This window comes from Strix aluco, chromosome 4, assembly GCF_031877795.1.
Source record: "Strix aluco isolate bStrAlu1 chromosome 4, bStrAlu1.hap1, whole genome shotgun sequence".
NCBI lineage: Eukaryota > Metazoa > Chordata > Aves > Strigiformes > Strigidae > Strix > Strix aluco.
In genome coordinates, this window is record NC_133934.1 from 122,013,496 (window position 1) to 122,025,372 (window position 11,877).

At 48.1% G+C, this 11,877-nt stretch overlaps 1 protein-coding gene and 1 long non-coding RNA gene across 6 annotated transcripts in view; one reads left to right on the forward strand and one right to left on the reverse strand.

Moving 5' to 3' along the window:
• The window catches only part of AKT1 (AKT serine/threonine kinase 1), a 76,327-nt gene extending 72,038 nt beyond the window's left edge, over nucleotides 1-4,289 (reverse strand). Inside the window, exons 1-2 of one of the 5 annotated variants that reach the window (XM_074820893.1) lie at nucleotides 4,119-4,289; nucleotides 2,746-2,886 (exon numbers count right to left, since the gene is read on the reverse strand). The gene's annotated coding sequence lies outside the window, so the exon portion shown is untranslated. Of the gene's footprint in view, nucleotides 1-2,745; nucleotides 2,887-3,646; nucleotides 4,058-4,118 lie in introns of those variants that run through there. The other 4 variants (XM_074820891.1, XM_074820892.1, XM_074820895.1 and 1 more) reach the window with 4 other exon arrangements.
• Nucleotides 3,549-7,490, forward strand: LOC141921990 (uncharacterized). Its single transcript, XR_012622854.1, has 3 exons — nucleotides 3,549-3,668; nucleotides 5,138-5,278; nucleotides 5,467-7,490. It is a non-coding gene; the product is annotated as an uncharacterized LOC141921990 (long non-coding RNA).
• Nucleotides 7,491-11,877: the final 4,387 nt, after the last annotated feature.

Sequence of the window (11,877 nt, forward strand, 5' to 3'; positions counted from 1 at the left end):
CTCGGAATAGAAGAGCAAGTTAACTACAGGTCAACATACTACTGGAGATGCGTAAACCAGAGAAAGTTCCTTTTCCATAAAATCCTTGGAGGGGAAAAAAAAAAAAGATTACAGTCCTCATTTATGGCCATCTAGGAATGGTTCCCAGTGAACAGAGGGCATCTGAGGTAAGTATGACCTGGCTGCTCCAGCCTGTGTCTGCACATGACTGAATACTGTCAAAAGCTAAACAACTCCGTCTTTCTCCCAGCGTTCTGTTTGCCTGTTTTTCAATATGCATTTCTGTAATACTTTTTCGATACCAAAGTATTCCTCAAGCGGCTGAATTGCAGTAAATCATGAATGGCATGACACCAGCATCATATCATGGTGACGCTGGTTTTATGCATATATTAATTCCTTAAAGGTTATTAACTTTTTTATAAATAATAACTCACTTCCCTAGGCACTGCAGCAGCAAAACCTGCTTTAAGGAGTCAGTCCAACCAACCGTCCAACAGAAGGTGGAGCAGAACTGTCTTTTCCGTATTGGGAGAGTCGCATCAGAGTTCCTTCTCTTATTCTTTCATTTACTATGCTCACCTTCTTTTGTCTTCACAAAATCAAGAGATGAATCTGTTTTCCTTGTCCTCTCTCCAAGATGAAATTTTATATTCATTTCTACTCACACCCTAAAGCAGAGCAGGAAGAAAAGGAATTCCTCCCTAACACTGAAGCTGAAACCTAAGTTTATGGGATGCAGAAACATCTATGGTAATCACCTCATCTTCATGAGGGAGAGTAAGCAAGAGACTGAAGGAGGATCAGACCCACCAACCTCAGTCCTGCTGCCGCCTCACCTGGCACTTTAGACTGTGTAAATTAGTCCAGATCAGAGAGCAGGTTACAGCAAAGCATGCTCCTGGACTAACACTTCCACACCACCCATGACACCACCAGTTACCGATGCCCACTGCCCTGGTGTGGCATGGTCCTGATGCTCCCAGGACACCCTGAGCCCTAACATGCTATGCAGCCTTACATGTTCTTACAATCCACAGCAGCAGGACCAGGCAAAAAAGGATCCAGCTGCCCCTATTTGCCTACCTTGGCCACATGACACTGTCATGAGAGCAGATGAGACACACAGGAACTGCAGGGGGGCAGAGGAGCACGCGTCTGGACCCATTACATGGGGTATCGTGAGCAACCTAAGCTCTCCTGCTGCAGTAGATCCCAGCGTAAGCTCACAGCAGACAGCCAACTGTACCTGAACAGCACAGACACACAAAGCTGGGCTCCAGCCAATATTTCAAGTAGAATGTAGACATAGGTGTCCCCACCAGGCTTTGACCAGTGAAGTACATCTCCTGAGTTATGCAAATCCTGCCTTGGGTGTTCTGCGGGAGCAGCAGCGGTTCCAATGCGCTCAGGGCCCTCTAAGCCCGCAGTAGCTTTGCGCTGTGACCCAGTTACCAAATCTGGGCAGAGAGCTTTCAAAAAAGCTTAGAAGGACCAGGTTGTTCCAGCATCTTAGCTTACTTTACAAAAATGCATTGTGGGCCACGAGTTAGGTGTGGTCACCAGTATTTGCTACTCAATGTTCTGTGTCGAATGACACCACATCTAAACTGGTATTTCATGGCAGCAAGCTTATCACAAGCTTCAGAAAGGCTTCTCTGATTCTACGCTATAGGGAAAATGGTAAGTGGAGAACAAAAATCTCTAAAGCCACATCCACTTTTCTTTCAATCTGTTAGCCTAATTTAGGTTTACAAAACTGTAATTTGAAATACTTGTGCTCTCCATGCCTTTGCTGATCAATAGACACAAGGTTAATATTGTTCAGGTGAGGGGCCAGAGTTACAACATCCAGCTGTCCAAGCTGCAAGCACAACTATAGTTTGATAGGACAAACTAAGCTTTTTCAAACTAAGCTATTTCAAAACTGAGTGATGGCAGAAAAGAGACTTCTTCATACCCTCTCTGTCAAAGACACAGCTCAGACAAAATCCTCTTTATGTTCCCCAACAAGAACAAGTCCTTTTACAGTTTATGCTCATATAATTTAAGAACTGTGCTGCTCAGAACTTCTGTACCACTTGAGATGCATTTAATCAAATTCTATTTTAAAGTATTTATAACAGAAGTTTTGTTCTGTCCCCAAACAAATCAAGTCAGTCATGAACCTATTTAATCCTTAATGTAATCACTTACAGGACATTTTTATAAGCCAGCAAGTGAATGCTGGAGCTACAAGTTACTTATGGACATTGAATCAATTCTTAAATGTGATTTACCACTGCTGCACACTGAAAACAGTTCTATAAACATCGCACGTAACAAAAACCCTCATATTTAAAAAATCAAAGGTAGTTCCACAGTGTCTTTGAATCTGTTAACTCAGACAAATGTTGTGGCTGTCATCAGGAAATTAACTACTACATAAAAGTAATTACTAGTCATGCAGTATGTCAAATTTATTTACCTGTAAACAAATATTCTTCTGAATTAAGTGTTAGTAACTCTTTATAACTGTATTTTGAAATGTACATCCCTCCTGTGCTATAAATAAACAAGAGCAAATCAGGGATTTGCTTCTTACATATTAGAGGTGGTAGGCAAACAAAGCAAAAAGAAAAACAGTTAAATACTTTCCCCGGGGGGGCAAGAAGAGGGGGGGGAGACCGACAAGGTACAAGCTGTATTAGCATCAACAGCATACTGTCAGTAAAATACATAAAAAGTCCCAGCACGTTCACGTACGTGATTATAATTATGTGCTTTACAAAGAAACAGAAGCAAAAGTCCTGTAAGTCTCTAAGAACATTTCAGCAACTGCAGAATTTCACCTGGGGGGGCAGGGGGGCATCTGCAAACAGCTTCCTACAGCTCTGCAAAACACGACTGCAAAAAAAAAAAAAAATCCAGTCCACAAACGCTGCACAGCCACCTACACACGCCAAATGCCCACGGAGATAATCACACCCCCGTCGGCAAACACTTAGTGGTCCGCAAAGCGGAGCTGGGCTGAACAACGCGGCTACAGAGACAAGGGGAGAAAATGGGGGCGGGTAAGGTGGGAGGGGGGGCACTTGGCGACTTTATTTGCCACAGTTTTAGAAATACGCGCGCACACACACACACCCCCCGCCCCCCGGTTTCCCTGGGGGATGCTCGGGCAGGTCCCGGGCCGCCCCAGCCCCCGCCGGTGCTGGAGGGCCGCTGCTCCGAGGGGCTCGGGGCAGGCCCGAGGGCCGCCGGGGGAGCCCCCCGCCCCGCCGCCCTCTCACCCACCGCATCCCCGGGGAGCCAACAGCTTCCTGTCCGCCCCGGGCCCGCCGGCAGGACGCCGGCCGGGGGCCGCCCGCAGTCCGGCCCCCCTCACCCCCACCACCCCTCCCGGCCGCCCCGGGGGGGGGTCACAGCCCGGCCGTGCCTGGGGCGGGCGGAGGGGAGCGGCGGGGCAGCCCCCCACCCGCCGCCGCGGCCTAGGCGAGTCAGCGGCCGCCGCCCGGGGAAGGCGGAGGCCGGTCGCCCCCCTTCCCTTCCCCTCCCCTCCCGGCCCCGCACAATGCGGCGGGCACGGCGCGGCCGAGCGGAGCAGGCCCCGGCCCCGGCGCTTCCTTCCCCCAGCCCTTCCCAGCCGGGGGAGCGGGTCACTTACATGGCTGGAGCCCGGGGAGGAGGTGATGGGAGGGTGGCGGCGGCAAGGGAAAGCAGCCGGGGAGGGAGGCAGGGGAAGGGGAGGTAAGGGGGGAGCGAGCCAGCGAGCGAGCGGGGGGAAGGGGGAGGCTGGCGAGGCGGGCTCTCCGGCGGGTGCCGAGCGAAGGCCTCACTGGGCTCCCGGCAGCCGCCGCCTCCTCACCATCCCCGGGCGGCGGGCGGCTCCTCCTCCCCCTCTCGCAGGCGCTCGGCCCATGGGGCTCACACGCCCGCTCCGGCTGCCGCCGTGCCTTCCCCGCCGCTCCGCCTCGCCCCCGCCGCCGCCCTGCCTCCGGCCGGGAGGGGGAGGCCGCCCCTCGCCTCGCTCAGCAGCCCCCCCGCCGCCGCAGCCGCCTCCCCCCCGCGCCACCGGGCCGAGCTCCCGCAGCCGGGGCCGGGCTCGTCCCACACGCGTCTCCGCGGCGCTCGCTCACATCCTCCGGGGAGCGGCCGCCGGGTCCTACCGCCGCCGGGCCGCTTCCCACCCAGCCCCGCCGTGCCGAGGGGCCGCTCCGCTCCGCGCCGCTCCCCGGGGGCGGGGGGGGACACGCTTCGCCGCCGGGGCCTCGCCGCCCGGCCCCGCCTCGCCGCCCTCAGCGCTCCCCTCAGCGCGGCGGGGCAGCGCCCGCCGGCCCGGCCCGGCCCTCCTGCCGCCCCCCTCCGCCCACCCGCCAGGCCGGCCCCAGGCCCCGGGGGCGGCGTTTCCTGGCCCCGGGCGGCCCGGCGGCGGGGTGTCCCCCCACCCAGGGCCCTTGACCCGGGCGTTTGGGACGCCGTGCCCCGCGAGGTGATGTGGCCTCGCCTAACTCGGCCCTGCGGGAAGCCGCCAGCGTTAGGAGCCTGGTGCCCGGAGCGTGGACAATCCACCCCAAAAAACAGGGGCCCGACCCCGCAGTGGGGGAGAGCCCCGGGCAGCCCCTGGCACTTCAACCTCTGGGAAGGGTCAGGCCCCCGTGACCCCCCCGGGGTGCCACCAGCAAGCTTCCCCAAAAGCATGGGGTGCCAGTCCGCTTACCCCGCGCTCGGAGCTTTCCCTTGCGCCCGTGAAACAACCAGTTGATTAAATAATTCGGTCTGACGGTACCTTGGAGGATATTTCAATATCCCTTTCCGCAGCAGGCGGGCTGGGGGGGCGAGGAAAGGTCAAGCGATTGCCTGGGGAGTGGCGGTGGCGGAGGGGCCGGGGTGGCGAGCGTGGATGCTGCTCTCCCCGCTGCCTCGCTGCACTCGAGGCCGTCCTGCTCTCGCAGCAGGAATGGCTCAAAACATCACAAATTACTTCAACTATTGCTTACAGCACCGCAATATTTTGTAAGATTTTTAAGAGCCGTTCAGCTCTGAAAAATGATGTGGTGGAAATGCCTTTGGCAGATTTATTATTTCTCCACACTTCCAGTACCAAAATTTGCCCTCTTTGGTCATTAAGGGATTTTGTTTATTTTCTAATCGACAGTGCCATAAACACTAACTGGAAGAACTGATCGGATTTCTTCTGAAACGTACGATCACTGATGATGGCATTTCTGCAGTCGGAAGCAAGCTGGAATCTAGGAAACAGCACATCTTCCCGCAGCTTTGCACTCACAACATAAAGGTACGTAAAATGCATTTACAGCAGTAAAGATGAGGAGTACAACTCTGCCTTTACGCTGGTAGCAAACCTATTTGGTATAATAAAAGGCCTTTTTACCACATCATTTGAATGATTGTACACATCTAGTGAAATTCACTTTCTTCTTCCATTTTGACCAACTAGGTCTGTCTAATTGTATCTGTCACAAGGGTTCCTGAGCGTCAAATGGATCACTGGGTTTCGGATACATCAGCGTGTTAGAGGAGCCAACCATGAGACAGAGGAGGAAAGGCTTCACTCTTCTTCATGGTGGAGGGAGGAAGAGCAAAACCTCCCTTCCCACCAAGGAACAGACCAGTTCCTCCTGGCAGAGCTGCTACACCAGCGTGGTATTTTCTTTGGCTTTCCTTTAGGTTTACTGGAACATATTTCAGCACAGTTTTAAAAACGTACCATTCGGGCAACTTAGCGGAATAAGCAGATCCTGTGGTACAGGTCCAGTCACCTAGTTTAGGGTCAGATCTTCACCTGCTGCAGTCAGTGGAAAGGTTTCTGTTGGTGTCAAGGCAGGCTGTGAGAACTCTCTAAGATGCAAAGGTAGTGGAAAGGAAAAGTCTGGGTTTGTGACCACATTTTGACCTACCGTGCATTACGTACAGGATATTTAGTGTAGATTAAATTGTAGGTAGCCATTAAAGATATGTTTAAAATCAAATTAATCATCAGTGTGCAAAGCTTGCAGGCAGCTCAGAGGACATGTATCGAACTTAACAAAACCAAGAAAATTAATTTATGAACTAATTTTGAGTCTTCAGACTGCAGTCACACCTAGCATTAAAGAACATGCGTAAATACAGGCGTTCACTGGCTGTAAGACACTCTTGTCCAGGCAGGGGGATCTCTGGTAATAGATCTGATTGCAGGCGTGTTTTCTTGCCTTCCTGCCAAACCCTGTCCTGATTGATAAGCTCCCAGGCTGTGTGGTGAGCAAGGTCATTAGGACTTCCCCCTGCAAATGAAGCAGCAGTTTAAAAAATAAGGTCATAGAGTAAACAGTTTTCTGTCCTGAAGAAAAGAAAATAAACCTCCGTTGTTTGCTAAAAAGGAAGTACAATTAAAAAACCCCAAAATTTCAACACGAATAGATTGTTTAGATTTGCCGACTCTTGATTTACCATGATGAAAGACAGGCCCAAACTAGAAAGTTTGAATCTTGATCTGAATCTGCCATTCCCCAAATTTGAGGGGGAAGTGCTATTCAGAGTCTGGAGTAAGGGCTTATCTCTCAAACACAGCGAAGTACTGTGGATAAAAATACCCAGGTAAAGTAGGAAGTGCCTGGTCTGCAACAACAAGAGTGACTTTGTATCAACAATGAACAAAAGCAGCTTTTTTTTTCTTTGAGAACAATGAAATCACTCAAGAATTCTTATAAATGCAAACAAAGTGCGTTTTATCACTCAGTTATCATCAGTGGGATTATAGTCTATAAACCCTAATTTTCAGGGAAGTCCCTAGATTTCCCTGAGCGCTTCCTCAAATTTCACCTATGTTGACTCTAGTTTATTAAGTGCTTCAGGATAAGGTGCATCAACTGTTCCTTGGTATTATATTACCTGAAAATACTGAACATAGGGGTTAGTGGCAAAGAATGTTTGATTGCCAGACGGTGTATCAATACCACACCAGAAGAGCAGGCACTCCTGTTCTCATCCATTTTTAACACATATACAGGTAACATATAATTCAATGTGACTTTTAAACGTTATTTTAAAACATTGAAATTATGCAGCTTTGGATAAAAATGTTTTTTATCCAGTCAGGCATAAGAAGAAAGACTAGCACGGTAAGATAAAGTAGAATTATTGAGTTAGCCCCCAGTAGAACAAGTTCTGTTCCTTGACTGCAAGTAATGACAGCACTTTTATGTGCCAACGGTGAATTTGTTCCTCCCTTTTTAAAAAGTGGGCTGTACTCAAAGGAAGAGACTATACGACATCCTATTAGAATTACAGAGCTAGCATCTCAGTCTAGGCATTAACAGCTTTTAAACAAACAACTCAGGTTTGGTCTCAGACAAAAATCTCTCAATAAAAATACATTTCACGGTGCCAAATATAATAAATATAGTTGTGCCTCTAAAATTGAACAAATCCGATGTTTGAAGGTGTATTTCTCAATAACAAAACAATAGCAGGCTATCTGGAAAATAATAAATATAGTCATACTGAAATATTGTAGTTTTGCTTTTTAGAAATTAATCTTGTGAATAAATACATGTATGATTTAGTTTGTACTTTGATGAATTTCCTACAAGACTTAGTGTCAGCTAAACTGGTAGCATGAAGAGCAGCGAACTGGATGATGCCTGTCTGCTGAAGCATCTTTGGGAGCTCTTCCCAATGGCTCGCTAAAAGCCCTGGGAGAGGTGGGACAGGAGACCTAGGTTTGGTTTGAGCTTCTGTTCCTGGTTGCCAGGGTGCTAAAGCTGGACAGCCCTGGGATGGCAGTGTGCTTTCTCCAGCTGCAGCGGGAGGAAGGAGGCATGCTTCACAAAGAGCTTTTCTGGCTGGGTCATGGAAGCTCTTGACAAACTCCAAAGTGAGAGCGGTACAGTCCTCTTCACCAGGAATACCGATAGCCGTGACAAGGGGCAGCAAACATGCTCTGGGGGATATGGTCTGTAAACAGGAACCGAATTGGTTTGCATAGAGAATGCGCTGGTTAGATATAGAATGTACAAAAATAGCAAATATATCAGTTCTGTCCCATACACCACCGCAGCTGCTTTTGTTGTTACACTAATAACCACAAGTCCTAGCCTGGACCAGGCACCATTAGGTGCTGTAGAGACACATCAGAAGACATGGTCTTTGATCTGAAGGGATTGAAATCTGCTTCAAACCACTGCTTTTCCCCTTTGCTTATAAAGTAACATGTCATGAGTTCTTAGTTCTGGGAAGATACCTGAAAATGCTGAAGTTCCTATGATCTGTGTGAGGAAACATCACGGTCTTAACTGTAGTCAGAAAGGCAGGTCCTCTGAGGCTGAAATACTGAAGTTATAGACATGTATTAAAAGAAAAGTTAAAACTTTCAGGCTCCTATTGCATTCCCAAATCTCACACCCCCAAAGCTGACTATGCTCTTCACCTAAAATTACAGAGTTAAGCCCAATGTGGGCATATTAACTTGGGTGCAGTTTCAGTGGTTGATTACTCCTGCAGATCCTCACATGGACATGTGCAAGGAGCAGCAGCCGCACTGCTGGATGTGGGCACCGGTGCAGCAATGGGTTCTTGGAGCACTGGTTCTGGCTGCGTGGAGCTCCAGGTGAAGCCAGCGCAGAGCAGGTCAGGCTTCCTCTTGACATTTGCAGTTTCCTGGAGATCAAGAGCTGTAATCAAGCCGTTAAGGTTTTAGGTATTATGGTGACAGGGGCTTCCTAGATCCTTTAAAATCTATATGACATTTATTCAGTGGACCGGCAGGTTTTTTTCTTATTTATCTATTAATGCTGGAAGAGAAGGGATTGCTTTTCATTTCTTCAGTGCATTTTTAATGGCATCTGCATGCACGTGAAAATCTGCTACCCTTTGATTCACCTCCTCAAAATTGTATCATTTGGAAGCTTGTAAGTGCAGAAGTGGCCATCTCAGCATCATTCTGGTCTGACCCTCTGGCTACTGCAGCCATAAAATTGCATTTAGTGATATCTGTATTCACACCTCATATGTAAAAGAGGTGACACTCCCATGAATAAAAGCAGGAAAAGATAGGAAAGATAAATTCCTATCTTTGGTGCTCTCTTTACTTCAGAGCCCTGCTGCTTGTTTCTGCAGTCATGCTGACCGGACACCAACCAAAAAAGCAATGGCTTATGGAGCAGTGAGAGAGAGGAGTTTCTGCTTTATTTATAATACAAGAAGCAGTCCTATGAAAGGAGAGCCCCAGTAATAACTTATACATTATATAAATTTTTTTTATATATTTAAAAATATATAAAGGTGTTTTTGCTGGGTTTTTTCCTGTAGTTCTTTGATGTCTAATGAGGTTTGAGCTCATGCTACCGCTTGCCCTCAGTGAAATCTCTGAGGTCTCCTTTTCTGCTTGACTTCTTATTGTCACAAAACTTTCGAGTGCTTTTACTAGCCTTTGGCTACACTTACGCTAGTTTTGTTAGCTGTGCCTACAGATAGGTTTGTGGCTGTTGCACCCTGTGGCCAGAGTGAGTTATTGTCCATCCTGCTTTGAGGGGCAGGGCTCCTCTCCAAGGCTGAACCCTCTTCCTCTCCCCCCAGCCTGAAGTTTCCTGTTGGCAGCAAGCTGAGACGCACTCAGGATGAGCAGCGGTGGTCCTGGAGGAGTGGTTTTCTGGAGTGATTCAGTTGGTGTTCCTCAGCTGAAGGTGTTTCAGTGAAGTGGGGGTGCTTTGGGCTAGCTGTGAGGGGGTCCCATGGACTGCATGCCCAGTGGTGGCCAGAGTTCATGTGAACTGGTCTGGAGGATGTCACTGCTTTGGGTTCTCTGCAAGGGAGCCCAGTTCATGCATTCCCAGACTGGACCGTGATACAAACTGGAGCACAGTAAATTGGTATGATCAGGAGATTTGCTTCAAAAGCACACTCCTGTTTCAAACGTGCTAATGTAGACACAGGCATTGAAAACCTTGTTGCCACATGAGCTGATGGTATCTGGAAGTTGAGAAGTTATTAGGAAGAAGAATCAGGCACATGTACAAACACTGCAAAATTCAGGCTAAAAAACCCTGTGTGCGTGCTGATGTAGCAAGCACCTATTTGGTTGCCTTCCCCACCCCACCCCTCACCATACTCAGCACATAACATCAGTTTTCTTGGCCCTCAAGTTGCCAAATATTGCCTGTCTGCTGAACTTCCCAACCCAGCCTTGAACAGATTGGCTCACGCATTAAGCTGGGTTCACTAAGAGCCTGTGCATAACAGAGCCATCCCTTCGGGGCTCTATGGGACAGGACGTACCTCTCGGCATGTCCGTGTCCAGTGCCAAGCACAGGCTCTGCAGGAACTTCTTGGTGCTTGTCTAACATACACACTGAATATTAAAATAATAAAGGCAACTGTGAAAGAAATCAACCTGTTGACCTGCCTTGCAGTCTTCACTGTCCTCAGGCTTGTCATCTGCATTAGGCTGGAGAACTGGCTGCTCCTCAGCCAGATACTCGTTGCCAGCCTGGAGGGAATCAGACCCACTGTATTCTTCTGCCGCATCCAGCCTGGCTCTCACACAGCGTTCCCGCTGCAGCCCCTGAGCCTGCCAGGACAGGCTGGAAGTTGTAGAAAATGATGTCACTGAATGGGCAGGGCTTCTTTGCCCCCGATAACATCTCAGCAGATGTCCTCCAAATGTGCTCACGGTTCTTCCCATTATAGCATCTTTATTTTCCATTTACCTTTCACTGTCCCACCTTTTAAGTTAGCAAAGAGTATTTATGTGAAAGAATGGAAAAGCGCTTTGCTGCAATTGTTTTAAGTGGTTTTGATTTATTCTTGTGCAGGAAAACTTTGCAATTCAATAAAACACCAGTACTCAGACACTTCAAAGCATACAGGTACCAGACTCCCACTGAAAAAGTTTATGATTTTCCCTTGTTCATTTACCCTCTTCCAAAATAAAACAAGTGATCAACAAAGTAGCTACACTGCATCCCTTAGGCAGGCACCCCTGTGATCCTATTACCTATAATCTGTTCCCCATAAATCCTGTAGGTTTTATTCCCACCTACTGCATCTCATTCCTATTTAGAAAATCAGATCTACCCAGGGTATCCTTCTGGACGTGTAAAGTTCCACTGAAATCAGCGGGGATCTGTTTAAGGACATGCCTGCAGAGAGTATCTGTTACTCTATATTTACACAGTACCCAGCATAATAGGACATGAAACCTGATTAAAGCCTCCAAACGCTACTGCCATGGAAATCAGTCTTGTTATTGACTGATGACTCAACATGTCTGAATTTAGATGGAAGAGGGCTACTCTGAATTCCCAATTCTTTTATAGACTCTCTGCATAACCTAGCCAAGTCATTGAATCTCCATACCTCAGACACTCCTGTATTTAATGCAGAGAAAGTCAATCATTGATTAATTCCCTTCCCCCAGCCCCTTCTCCGGTTTTTGATTATAGGTTCTTTGGGGCAGACGTTGCCTCTTGTGAGGTGCCAGGACACGGCACAGCACTAGGGAGCTCTAGCAATCCTGTAAGTGATAAAATAACAATCATGTTCAGTAGCACAGAAACAGCTGTGATTGCCCTAATATTTGTCCTCATAGAGTCATTTTTAAATTGAAAGCACACCTGGGACAATTCAGTTCCAGAAGAGGCTCAGCATAATCCTGGGATGATGACAACCCCAGAGTAACCTGGGCTACAGCATTGCCTTTAACAAAGTAAGAAAAGGTAAAATGAAGAGAGTGATAGATATTTTACAAAATGTAAAGCAATATGGATGGATTCAAACCTTAAATAAAATAACAGCAGCCACACAGCTTTCCCTCTTCATGAGAACAGATGTGGAAAGCTATTATTATAATTTGCAAATAATGTTACCCCCCTTATGTGTGTCATTGGAGCTTTTTTA